The sequence below is a fragment of the Onychomys torridus genome, chromosome 5, assembly GCF_903995425.1.
Source record: "Onychomys torridus chromosome 5, mOncTor1.1, whole genome shotgun sequence".
Classification (NCBI taxonomy): Eukaryota; Metazoa; Chordata; class Mammalia; order Rodentia; family Cricetidae; genus Onychomys; species Onychomys torridus.
Window position 1 is genome coordinate 8,406,299 of NC_050447.1, and position 12,837 is coordinate 8,419,135.

The window sequence follows — 12,837 nt, forward strand, 5'->3', positions numbered from 1 at the left end:
CTGCAATGATTTCTCAGCATTCACTGTAGAGAATATTATGGCAACTCTCTAATCAGCTTATGTTCTATTTTCAAAGAAAACATTTGTTACTTTCTGGAATATAAGGCTGAAATGAGCACACCAGTGTATATACAAATTATGCTGAAATTTCAAGTCTTCAGTGAGTTAGTGGTTACACACTGCATGCACTTATTTACCTGTTAAGTATGACAAGATAATTTTTAATAGCTCAGATGAATCTTCCTCCATGTGACAACTCAAATTCTCTGTATTTGACTTCACTTCATATCCATGAGCAAAGGAAGCATGATTGTTACCACAGAGACAGTTATGGTATAGGGGAGGCTTACAAAATAGAACAGTGATGTAAAAAGCGGAGAGGAGGAGAAAGCTCAAAAAATGAGAAAGAGAATCAATGTGAGCATCCTTGTTCCCCTCAGAAGTTGATTGATGGAGGTAATCAGTAGGAACCCTGAAACCCATTTTGAAGAATTCTAAAGACAGAATTTCTCCCATTCTACTCTCAGAATGTTGTAGCACACTGAAGAGTGCTAGTGGACAAAGCTGTCTAGATGGATGTGCTATGCAGGGACAAAGGTCCTGCTTACCTTGTGGAAAATGCAGAAGTCCTCAGGAAAATGGACCTCAATTGGTTAACCAATGGTGCCCTATGGTTAAGCAATCCTCACTCAGGAAGGAAATCTAGAACAGAGTTGGCAAAAGACCCAAACTACATCTAAGTTGGTCAAAAATAATTAAAATTAAGTTCCTTAGAAAAATGGGAGTTTGCTAGCCCCATTGTACCTTCATACAAAATAAAACAGGATTTCTTTTCCCAGGAGGAACTTGTAACCCATTAAAGGAGACACATTGGTAAACTAAGGCAAGCACACACAGGGACTAATGGTCTTAAAGAATGCAATATACAAACCCCACTGGAATCAATGAGGTTGTCACTGGATCCGCTTCACTCAGACCTGTTATGGGATACCTGACAATTACGTTCCTTGAATTCCTTAATGTATCAAATACCACCCACATCATGAAGATTGTTAAAGATCCTTTCAGTTAGACTTGGTTTCTCCTGCCTCTTAAAGTTTACAGCTCCTTAGATTGCTTATTAACACATAGTATCTCACTTGACTTTGAACATATTTGTATACTTATATACTTGTCTTGACCTCTCAATTAAATTTTATGCTTATCCCTGTGTTCCCACATCCCTGTACCATGTGTGTCCTAAATACTCAGTAAATGTTTATGTTAGAGTAAATACAGTAGAGAATAGATACTAGAACATTTGGGAAAATCAACTCTAAATGTACTAAATCATGAAAGTCATTTTGCCTTCTTCATGTTTTTCCTCCCATCACCAAGTACAATTCATGACTGCTAGCAGTTGCCTGTGTGTGTTTCCTAGGAGTGATCAAAAGACACTAGAAAGAGATGTACAGGAAAAGTAGGCAGCAGAAGAGGGTTGGCACAGAATTTTTGCTCCAGACTCGGGGAAAGCCTCCTTTCATGTGGTACCACCTTCATTTGATGTCTGCGAAGCTGTTGCCTTTCACAGGTGCTGGCCAATGCTTCTTTGACAAGTACCAGCTTTTGGATAATGGTGAAATAACTCACCCAGAACAAATGAGTCTGAAGGTCTCATGAGGAAATGATCTCGTTCCTTATGTATCCATCATTTTTAGTCTCAGCAAAGGATTACTGAGCAGAAAAGCAGCACAATGCCTTACAGTGTTGTGACTCTCACAGCCAGTCTCTGAGATAGGAACCATAAGCCCATTTTCCAGACAAGACAATCAGAGACTCCATCACTGGAAGATGTTTTTCAAAGGGCAGGCAGGCCATGAAGAGCACCATGAGCGAAGTGCCAACTTGTCTGATACTGGAGTGCAAATTTTTATTTTGATGAATCAATGAAGTGCTGTTGGGGAGCCTCATGTGAGACAGGAGTTTAACTGAAAGACAGTGGTAGGGCTGGAGAGATGGCTCAGCAGTTAAGAGCACTGCCTGCTCTTCCAGAGGTCCTGAGTTCAATTCCCAGCAACCGCTTGGTGGCTCACCACCACTCAGTGAGATCTGGTGCCCTCTTCTGGCCTGCAAGTACACATGCGGGCAGAACACTGTATATGTAATAAATAAATAAATGTTTAAAAAAAGAAAGATGGTGGTAGCTTCAAGTTGTTTTGACTTATTCTACTATTCAAGTCTTTTCTGTGCCAGGTCACTAGTAGATAAACATGATCTTCCGTGAAGGGATGGATGATTCCGGAAAAAGAGACCAGGGCTGGTAATTTGACATGGTTATTAGAGCTATAGAAATTTCTGAAACTAAGGATTCTCTGAAAAAGGATATATTTGCATATGAAATGCAATGAAGTTTTCAAAAGTAATATACCTTTGCAAAGAACTCACTGTCCCATCAATCTCCCTGATTGCTATAAACATTTCTTGAAATATGTCTGATAAATTTCTTCCCAATTTTATGCTACCAGTGACATAATTATATAATAAAAAGCAGTTGAAATGAGAACATGAAGAATAACATTTAATTCAGATGTTTTCCCTTTTCATGACTTTTGTGAAAAAATATTAGCTTTATATTTGTTGAAACAAAGCATTGAAATATTGTTCCTTCTGAAGACCCCAATCTTTGAGTGGAGTTATATCTGCCCAGTGAGTCCCTACAATTTTTTCTCTTATGAGCACTTTTCTGAAATTTACCAAATTATATTTATTTACTAAATATAATCAAGTAAGTTATAACACTATAATTTACAGACTTTTTTTTCAGAAAATATATTTCATGTCGTTCTTTGGGCATGACATGGCTGTGGCACACATAAGCTCATGGCAACTGTGGCAACCTACATAAGATCAAGCCAGCTAAAATTTTGAGCATGTAAAGAGGAGGGGGACACTGGGGGTATTGGCTCCTAAGGGGCAGAGAGTCACTTTTCTTTCAGGGATGGCTACTGGTGGCTTGCCCATGCTCCCGTGGGTATGGCAGCATTAGCCTGACTCAGTGAGTTATAAGAAAGAAGACACAAAACTGGGAGGTAGATGTGTTGGGAGGATCAGGAGAGGGAAAGAATATGATCAAAATACATTGTATAGATACATGAAAATTTCAATAAATAAATACAATTAAACATAATTTCAAATAATTTATCAATAGAGGTTTATATATACACATATATTTTTGTATTATTCAGATAAAACTCCTTCATGTAACTGGACTTACAAAAAAAAAAAAAAGATCCCCTTGGACAAATGTTCTTAATCTGGATTTAAAACGTTCTTAGAATAGATCCCCATCAAGGATTCTTGGAGCCCCTTGAGAAGGTATTGTGTACATGGTATGTAGAGTATATCAGCAGTCTTTAAAATACAAGTTGAAAGTGCAGAATATACTTTTGCTTCCATAAAATCAAATAGGTTTTGAGACCCTATTGCTACTCAGAAAACTTCATTTTGTCTTCTTTGTCCTCTTAAAGAATGTAAACCAAGTCTGTACTGTATTACAATGTACCCACTTGAAGTTACCCTGCTCACTCACCTCTGGCATGGTTTGGGGAGTGTTTGAGGACAGATTTCTGAAGCATTGTGACACTGGGACATCCCTGGCTGGTGATAATCTCCCCTGTGGTTTTCTGAAGAGCTGATTTCACATATATTCTTTGAGTCGAATGTGACATGGCTCTCTTATAGCCACAGACAATTCTGGGGTCACTGCTGGCACCAACAGAGGAACCACACCTTTTTCTTTGAGCTAAAGTTTCTCTATGCAGTCCTGGAACTCTCTGTAGCCCAGGCTGACCTCAAACTCAGAGATCCTCCTACCCCTGCCTTCCAACTGCTGATATTAAAGGTGTGCACCACCAGCCCTGACTGAGCCACATTTTTTATTGCTATGTAACATAATAGTCCCTCTTAAGTGTCCTCTTGGGGCTTTTCCACCACTCTGGCTTTCTCTTCTAACTGATACTTAAGCCTCCTTGTGCCCCTTAGGGGGCTTAAGCTCTCCTCATCACTTAGGAAACATGCAGAAGTCTGGATCAACCCTGGAGGATTTAGGTAAATAAGCCAGCATGCATATTTTTACTTTGCATGTAGTTCCATGTTCCAGGATCTTGAAGACTAAAAATTTTCAAAAAATAAGAAAACTGGGCACAGAGCTTGTACTCCTGGGTTTCCATTACATAAAGCAGGGTTTATATTATATTCCTTTGACTTTCAGGTTTGGTGCTGTGGATACTGATTATGGGCAAATCGTTCTCTATCCTCTGATTCCCAGTAGCTAAGACTGTTTGAAAATAGGGCCTTCACTAAAGATACTGGCTGAAAGGGAAACCATTAAGATGGTCCTTTACTTAACATGACTGATGTCTTTTAAGAAGAGGAAATCTAGGTGCAGAGACCCTGTGAAGGTGCCCCAAGAAGCAGCATCTACAAGCCAAGGAGAGTGAGCTTCCATAGAAATCAAGCCTACAGATTCTTTGATCTTGGAGTTACAGACTCTGGACTGAAAAATATACCTCCCTTGTTTAAGCCATCCAGTCTGCATTTCCTTGTAGAAAACAGAAGGCCCGAGAAAACAAAGGCAGTGGTCTTCCACACAGCTCCCTTCTTGAGAGCTCAGCATTCTGTTTCGACTCACAGCTCAGAGCAGAGGGGGCAGGAAGTGGTTCTCATAGAGTTATGGATACACCTGCTGGCATGTTGAAGGCTTTGTGCAAGGAACCTTTGTTTCAGTTTTTCAAGTGGGGATGATTGAGAGAAGATAAAAATCAGTGTAGAGCTGCAGTTCTAGAACACACATAAATGTACCGTATATCCCTCTGTCAATGCGGGTATCATGTTTAGGATTCAGTTGTTTTTCCATCCCCTGGAGAATAAGTCCATGGATCTCTTCAAATCTTCAAATGGGTTTATGATCACAAGAATGTTAACATCTACCATCCAATTATATCTGAAATATGATTGAATTTCAAATATGTAATTTACATGCAATTCTAGAAAAATATTATGTAAAGTGAGAGCAGAATGTTTATCTTCAATAAATGTAAAATTATATCGCACTTGCTTCATTAAAAAATCTTTTATCTAATTTGCCATGGTAAAAGAAACTAAAGTAAATTGTCTGTAAAAATCTTAATTCCTTCCTCTAGCTTACTCATTCCCACATCAGGAATTCACAAAATGGTATTTCTGCTGGGACAAGCCACTCTCGGGCCACCAACAGCAGTGAGAAGCGTCCTGTCTCCTTCTGGGCTCAGATGAACAGATGAGCTTTCACACAGGAGCCCTGTTACTCCTTCAGCTTCCTTCTCCACTTCTGTCTTCCTGTGTAAGCAGAGTTTAGAAACTAGAAAGAAATTAGCAGTGAGACAACTTCTGGTCCTCACCTCATTGGACAATTCGCAGCAAACCTTTTCTACGAATCCAATCCACCACTGCCATATATCTGGTTGCCACACCCATTGCCTGACCTGGCTGTGACTGATTAGATTAGGGTTTGATGACTAGGACAACCATAGTGCTTCAGTGTCTGCAACTGGCCCATAAGTCATAAATTTCAAGAGCTATTAGTAACCATCCAGCAGTGTATATCGAGAAGCAGAGGAAGTCTCTGTGAGAATGTAGCAACAGGGAGTGTAGTGGGAAGAAAGTCCTGCAGAATGTCTGTTTTCAGTTTCCCCAACCTTAGCAGCATTCTCTTCTTGGCATCTAGGAGATAGCCAACCAATTTTAGAATAATTTACCCTCTTTGCCTAAGTTAGGCCAAGTTTTTATTTCTAATAATATTACTTTTAACTTAAATACGCATACATGAAATTATCTAAATATATGAATAACAAAACTTAATTTGCAGCCTATGGAGGATGAAAGGTTTTTTTTTTTTTTTTTATCAATTCCGAATTCTATAGAGGTCTAATATCCAAAATATACAAAGAACTTAAGAAATTAGATATCAAAAACACATTTCAAAAATGGGGTACACATCTAAACAGATGGTTGAGAAACACTCAAAGAAATGTTCAGCATCCTTAGCCATCAGGGAAATGCAAATCAAAACAACTCTGAGAGTCCATCTTGCACCTGTCAGAATGGCTACAATCAATAACACAAGTGACAGCTCATGCTGGCAGGGATCTGGAGCAAAGGGAAAACTTCTTTGCTAGTAGGAGTGCAAATTTGTGCAGCCACTATGGAAATCAACATGGCAGTTCCTCAGAAAGTTTGAGTTGCTCATCCTTCAAAACCCAACTATACTACTCTTGGACATATACCCAAAAGATGCTATATCCTACCACAAAATACTTGCTCAACCATGTTCACTGCAACTTTACTTATAATAGCCAGAAACTGGAAAAAAGCTGGATGTCCCTCAATGGAAGAATGAATGAACAAAATGTGGTACATGCATACAATGGAATATTACTCAACTGTTAAAAAATGACATCATGAAACTTGTAGGCAAATGAATGGAACTAGAAAAATCATCCTGAGTGTGGTAGCCCAAACCCAGAAAGATGACTATGGTATGTATTCACTCATAAGAGGATGGTAGCCATTAAACAAACAATAACCAAGCTACAATCTGTAGATCCAGAGAAATTAGGTAAAGAGAAGGGGTCTAGGTGGGGACACAGGGATCTATCTCCCTGGAAGGGAAAAATAGAATAGATTTTAGGGCAGATTAAGGATGGGTGGGACAGGAGTGTGGGGATTAGGGGGTGGGAATCAGGTGTAGGGGGAAATGAGATATAGGGAGAGAATGCAGGAAGAGAAGGTTGGAATTTGTGGATGGTGTGGAAACCTAGTGCAGTGGAATCTTCCTGGAATCTATGAAGATGATCCTCATAAGGATTCCTAGTAATGGGAGATACAGAGTCTTAACAGCCATCTTTTGTAACCAGGCAAGGCTTCCAGTGGTGTAGTGGATAGCCAGCCCAGCATTGGCCTGGAAGTTCCAACCCCCATTGAGGCTTCAGTAATGATCACGCCCACAAGGTGGGGCAGAGGAGGGAGCGGAAGACAGAGGATCAAGAGGAGGTTGCTCTTTTGGTTTGGGGACGCTGGACGCTGGACGCTGGAGGTAGACCGAGCAGAGTTCTCCAGAAAACACCGCCAGACTGCGCCATACCTTTGCCAGACCCTGCAACCTACCCCTTCATTTGTAAGTTACCCCACAAAATAAACCTCCCTTTTAACTACGTGGAGTGGCCTTAATAATTTCACCAATATCTAGCGCCCAACGTGGGGCACGAACTCACGACCCTGAGATTAAGAGTCTCATGCTCTACCGACTGAGCACATTGAAACTGCTGAATTTATTCCTGATAATACAGAATTAACTTCATTATTCATACAATTGCAGGAAATCATCAGAAAAAGAGAACATCCTATATATATAGCACATATCAGATCCCATACAGGTCTGCCAGGACCTCTAGCACAAGGTAATGATGAGATTGATCAGTTACTAATAGTTAATGTGCTAGAAGCCTCAGAATTTCATAAGAAACACCATGTAAATAGCAAAGGTTTGAAGAAGGATTTCTCCATTACTTGGCAACAAGCTAAGGGTATTGTGAAAAAATGTCCTACTTGTTCCTTCTATAACCAAACTCCATTACCTGCAGGGAACAATCCAAAAGGTATACAAAGAAATAAAATTTGGCAGATGGATGTGTTTCATTTTGCAGAATTTGGAAGATTAAAGTATGTACACCATACCATTGACACCTATTCAAGATTTCAGTGGGCAACTCCTATGAGTTCTGAAAAGGCTGATTCTGTGATTACACACCTATTAGAAGTTATGGCCATCATGGGAATACCTGTACAATTGAGACAGATAATGCCCAGCATATGTCTCCAATAAAATGAGACAGTTCTTTGCTTATTACAATATAAAGCATGTTACAGGTATACCACACAATCCCACAGGCCAAGCAGTCTCATAGAAAGATCCAATCGAACTTTAAAGGATATGCTAAATAAACAGCAACAGGTAACAATGACTCCTAGAAATAGATTGCATAGTGCTTTATTAACCTTGAATTTTCTCACTGCTGATGAGAAAGGAACAACAGCTGCGGAGAGACATTGGATGACAGACAAAACTCCTGAGCTAAACCAACCGGTTTATTTCAAAGATTTGTTGACCTCAGAATGGAAACCTGGATATGTCCTATGTTGGGGAAGGGGTTTTGCTTTTGTTTCCACAGGAGAAGAAAAGCTATGGATACCAACAAAATTAATAAAAATTCGATTCGAACAGGAGAAACCCCTTGATGAGGAGAAATAAAAGATCATCCACCAATGTGACATCTCCTCAGGTTGTAAGAAAAAGTTAACAATCAAAGGTTGGGGTAGGCTTCTGTTTTTGTCTTTCCAGGATAATGGAAATACCCATCTTCCAGAAATCATAAGGCCTTGGATATCCGGATGTTTACAGCAGAAAGAAAGAATCTATTGGTACCAATCTACACAGGCAATCTCTGAAGTCTCCAGAAGGAAGATGGGGCCCCAACAACAACAACAACTCTACCCAATCCAGAATGATGCCATGGTAATCATCATCATACTATACTTCTTGCCAGAATTTCAGACAATCTTACCCATTACTCTAAGAGTTGCTGCAGAATCTACAGTTAGTCTAACTGAGATTTAACTATCTGAGCTTTCTCACAATACCCAACAGAGATACCATTGCCCCCTAAACAACAGGAAGCAATTCTAAGAAAACGACGCCCCTTATCCCTTAGGTTTCATATTTCTCAGGTTATGGATAATGGTTCTAGGGTTGGGGGTGGAAGAAATGGTTAAACTCAGTACTCTCCTTAAGGAAAGTAAATATGTCTCAAAAAAAAAAAAAGGGAAAAGAAGAAATGGAATGGATACGTATAAGATATTATGGTAGACTATCACATACATTAGTAAACAAATTTAGTAATATAGCAGCCTTTGCACTGTTATGAATTCTTATATGTTGATACAAATATAAACTTTTTATATTTCTATTTAAGATAATTTGTATATTGATACAAATACAGAACTATGTTTGTTATATTGTACACATATTTTTACTCTTATTTGAAATATTTGTATATTGATACAAATGTGAATTTATGTCTGTCATACTGTATGTATGTTCTACTTCTGTTTAAGATATTCTGTATACTGATATATATTTAGGATTATTATCATATTGCATATTGCACTATACATTCCTACCTCTGCTAAAGATATTTTATGTATTGTCACAATTTGAAGTCATTGTCCTTTTACTGTACATTTGCTTACAGACTGTTTGCCTTATTTATAGGAAGCCTTAGTCCTTAGGTTGTTTAGGTAGATGAGACTTACAGAGTTATTGTCACCTATGCTTGTCATCTCTATAATTATGTTAGTTAGGTATCCAGATTTATAAATACATAGGTCAGATGGACAGGTAATCTTCAAACACTTCATGGACCTAGAGAATATGGCATTTAAATAATTTAGAATTCTGTTGACTTGAGACACAATTGCTCCTGGCAGCACCAATTTGATCCCAAGAGAATGTTGGGCTTCTAAGACATTTCCATTTGGAAGTTTGTCTTCTTGGCACAAAATGGCCTACTGGGCAAAGAACTGCCCTTGCCTCAACTGCTGACAGTACAAATGCTGTCCTTTCTGGACAAGCGGGACACAAGGAAAGCGACCACCATACTTTGCCAAGACAGGGTAAGATGGTCTTTCAGAATTCCTGCTTCTGAAAATGGTCTGTCAGATACTCTAGGCCTGTAGCCAATTTGAATGCACCAACGATACTGAGAAACATTAGGTGACTGTCCAGGCTGCTAGCTGTCTCTTTCTGCTCTTGCAAGACTCTCGAAAGTTGCTTGCGTCCTTCTCCCATTTCTCAGGTATTATTATATTCTTTCTCAGGTCTTTGATGAGGTTGGAGATTAATAGTTATAGTTACAACTTAGTATATATACATATATAATATCTTAGATAGAATATATTAAGTATTAGACTCAGGTTCTTTAGGATATAGTACACCTTTTGGAATGATCCTTGTAACATGCCACCTACCCATGCCCTAGACTTCCCTGGATTTTACTATGTGTTTTTTGCTTGATATTGTTTGCACTTATTGTAATTCCAACTTATCTAAGTCATTATCCCTCATTACACCTGGACAATATTTGATAACCATCTCTTTGTATATAGTCTTGTATTAGGTTAGAACTTTCTTATTTAGACAAAAGGGGGAGATGTAGTGGATAGCCATCCCAGCATTGGCCTGGAAGTTCCAACCCCCATTGAGGTTTCAGTAATGATCACGCCCACAAGGCGGGACAGAGGAGGGAGCGGAAGACCGAGGATCAAGAGGAGGTCGCTCTCTTGGTTCGGGGATGCTGGACGCTGGAGGTAGACCGAGCAGAGTTCTCCAGAGAACACCGCCGGACTGCGCTATACCTTTGCCAGACCCTGCAACCTACCCCTTCATTTGTAAGTTACCCCACAAAATAAGCCTCCCTTTTAACTACGTGGAGTAGCCTTAATAATTTCACCAATACAGTGGTGTGACTAGGGCAAATTCAATCAAATTGTTGTCCAAGGGGGTCCCATAGAAATCGCCAAACAAACCAGACTGTTGTGAAGACAAAAGTGGAGTCCCATTTCTGGGCATAATACCCACACAATTCATTGAACAAGAGCTGGTGCTTACATGCAGCTGTTATTCCTACATTCTAATCTCTTTGGTGTGGGAAGGTACTCTGCAGGCTATGGAAAGAGAAAGGTGGACACCAACCCATCCACAAAACCTTTGATCTATAACATTCCTGCCTACAAATATGCTAGGGTAATGGTGGCACAGAGCTTGTGGAAGTAGCCAACCAATGTCTGATTTGATCCACTTCATGAAGAAACCCACACCTGATATGCTTGGGTGACTAAGAATCAGAGACTAGATAGCCCAGAGGTCTAGGGTAACACCAAACACTACTGATCCCCCCCAAAAAAAACCCCAAAAACAAAAAACAAAAACAAAAAACCCAATGAAATGATTCATAATGATATTCTGCTATACTCATAGATAAGTGCCTTATCCAGTCATTATCAGAGAGGCTTCTTCTGGCAGCAGATGGGAATAGATGCAGAGACCCACAGTCAGACATTATGCAGAGAGAGAGTCTAAATTGGAGGTTTTCATCAAATCCCTCCCCTCAGGCATCAGAGAACCCCACAGAAGAGGAACAGGAAAGACTGTAAGAGCCAGAGGGAACGGAGGACACCAGGAAAACAAGGCCCTCTGAGTCAACTAAGCAAGGTGTGCACATGAACTCACAGAAACTGAAGCAACAAGCACAGGGCCTACGTGGGTCTGCACCAGGTCCTGTGTGTATATTACAGCTATTAGCTTAGTATTTTCATGGGACTCCTGACTGTGAGGATGAGTGGGTCTCTGACTCTTGTGCCTGCTCTTGGGACTCTCTTCCTCCTTGTGGGTTGCCATGTATGACTTTGTTATGATAGTTTTGGCTTCATTTTATTACATTTTATTTTGTCATGTTTGGTTGTTATCTCTTAGAAGCCTGTTCTTTTCTAATGAGAGGCAGAAAGGGAGAAGATCCAGAGTGGAGGGATGGTGAGGAGGAACTGGGAGGAATAGAGGGAGGGGAAACTATAATTAGGATATATTGTATGAGAAAAGAATCTATTTTCAATAAAGGGGGGGAAGAAAAAAATTGGTCAAAAACCCAGACTTGCTTTGCTGAGTATCATTAACATGAATGGATGATTATGGTTAAGACAAAGCCCAATACCACACATGGTGCTCAGAACCACATGTGGAGCCATATTTCAGGAGATATTTTGAATACTGAAGGGTTATTATAGTATAGATGCCTACAGATGGCCTCTCTAAAGATAATGAATATATGTATGGTAAATGAGCACACTACCTAATTGAAAAAGAGCGGTGATACCAATCTCACTGGCCCTGGCTCACTTTTATTGCTTCAAACAACATGCTAACTCCTGGGAATTACCTTTGACTTTTGGTCCTACAAAGATATTTCAAAAGGAAATGAGAAAATCTTCTGTCCTTCCTTGGCAAATGGAGTTACATTTCAGGAGGACAAGTGGCTGGAAGCTCAAGGGTTCTGAGAGCTGAGGCTGCCTGAGTCTACTGAGCCACAGCAGCATCTGAATCTCCCAGGCTTATACAGGGAAAATACCGCCAGATATAACCAACAAGAGGGTAAACAGCAGCTAACGGAATCCCTTAAGATGCTATGTGGTGCACAGATCCCTAGAATCCCCTCCCCATCTATTTTAAACTTCCTTGTTGATATAAGTTGACATGCCACATTCTTCTCTGAAGCCTTATATAGGAGCTTGGTCAGAATGACTTGTGTCTGAATTTTAATTACACTGTGGTTTTTGGGGGCTGGGTGGTGGGTGGTGGTAGTGATGGTAGTGGTGGTGGTGGTGGTGGGGTGGTGGTGGTGAGGTGGTGGTGGTGGTGGTCTCACTTTGAATATTTGTGTCCAGTCAGTAACTCTGCTTGACAACTCTATTTTAACACTTTCCTTGTTTGGATGCTTTTATAGCAACCTTTACAGCACTCCTTTCTAAGACCGCCATCTTCTTTTTGCACTTAACAGCTTTTTCTCTGAAGTCAGAGGACAGATGCATTGGTGGCATTTTCAGTGTGGTGGTGAAGCTCTGGAGCCCGGCATGCACAGTCTTCCATTGTGTGTATACTTCAGGGGCTGGATTGCTGCCTGTGGCAGACCGCATCATCTTTCCAGCAGATTG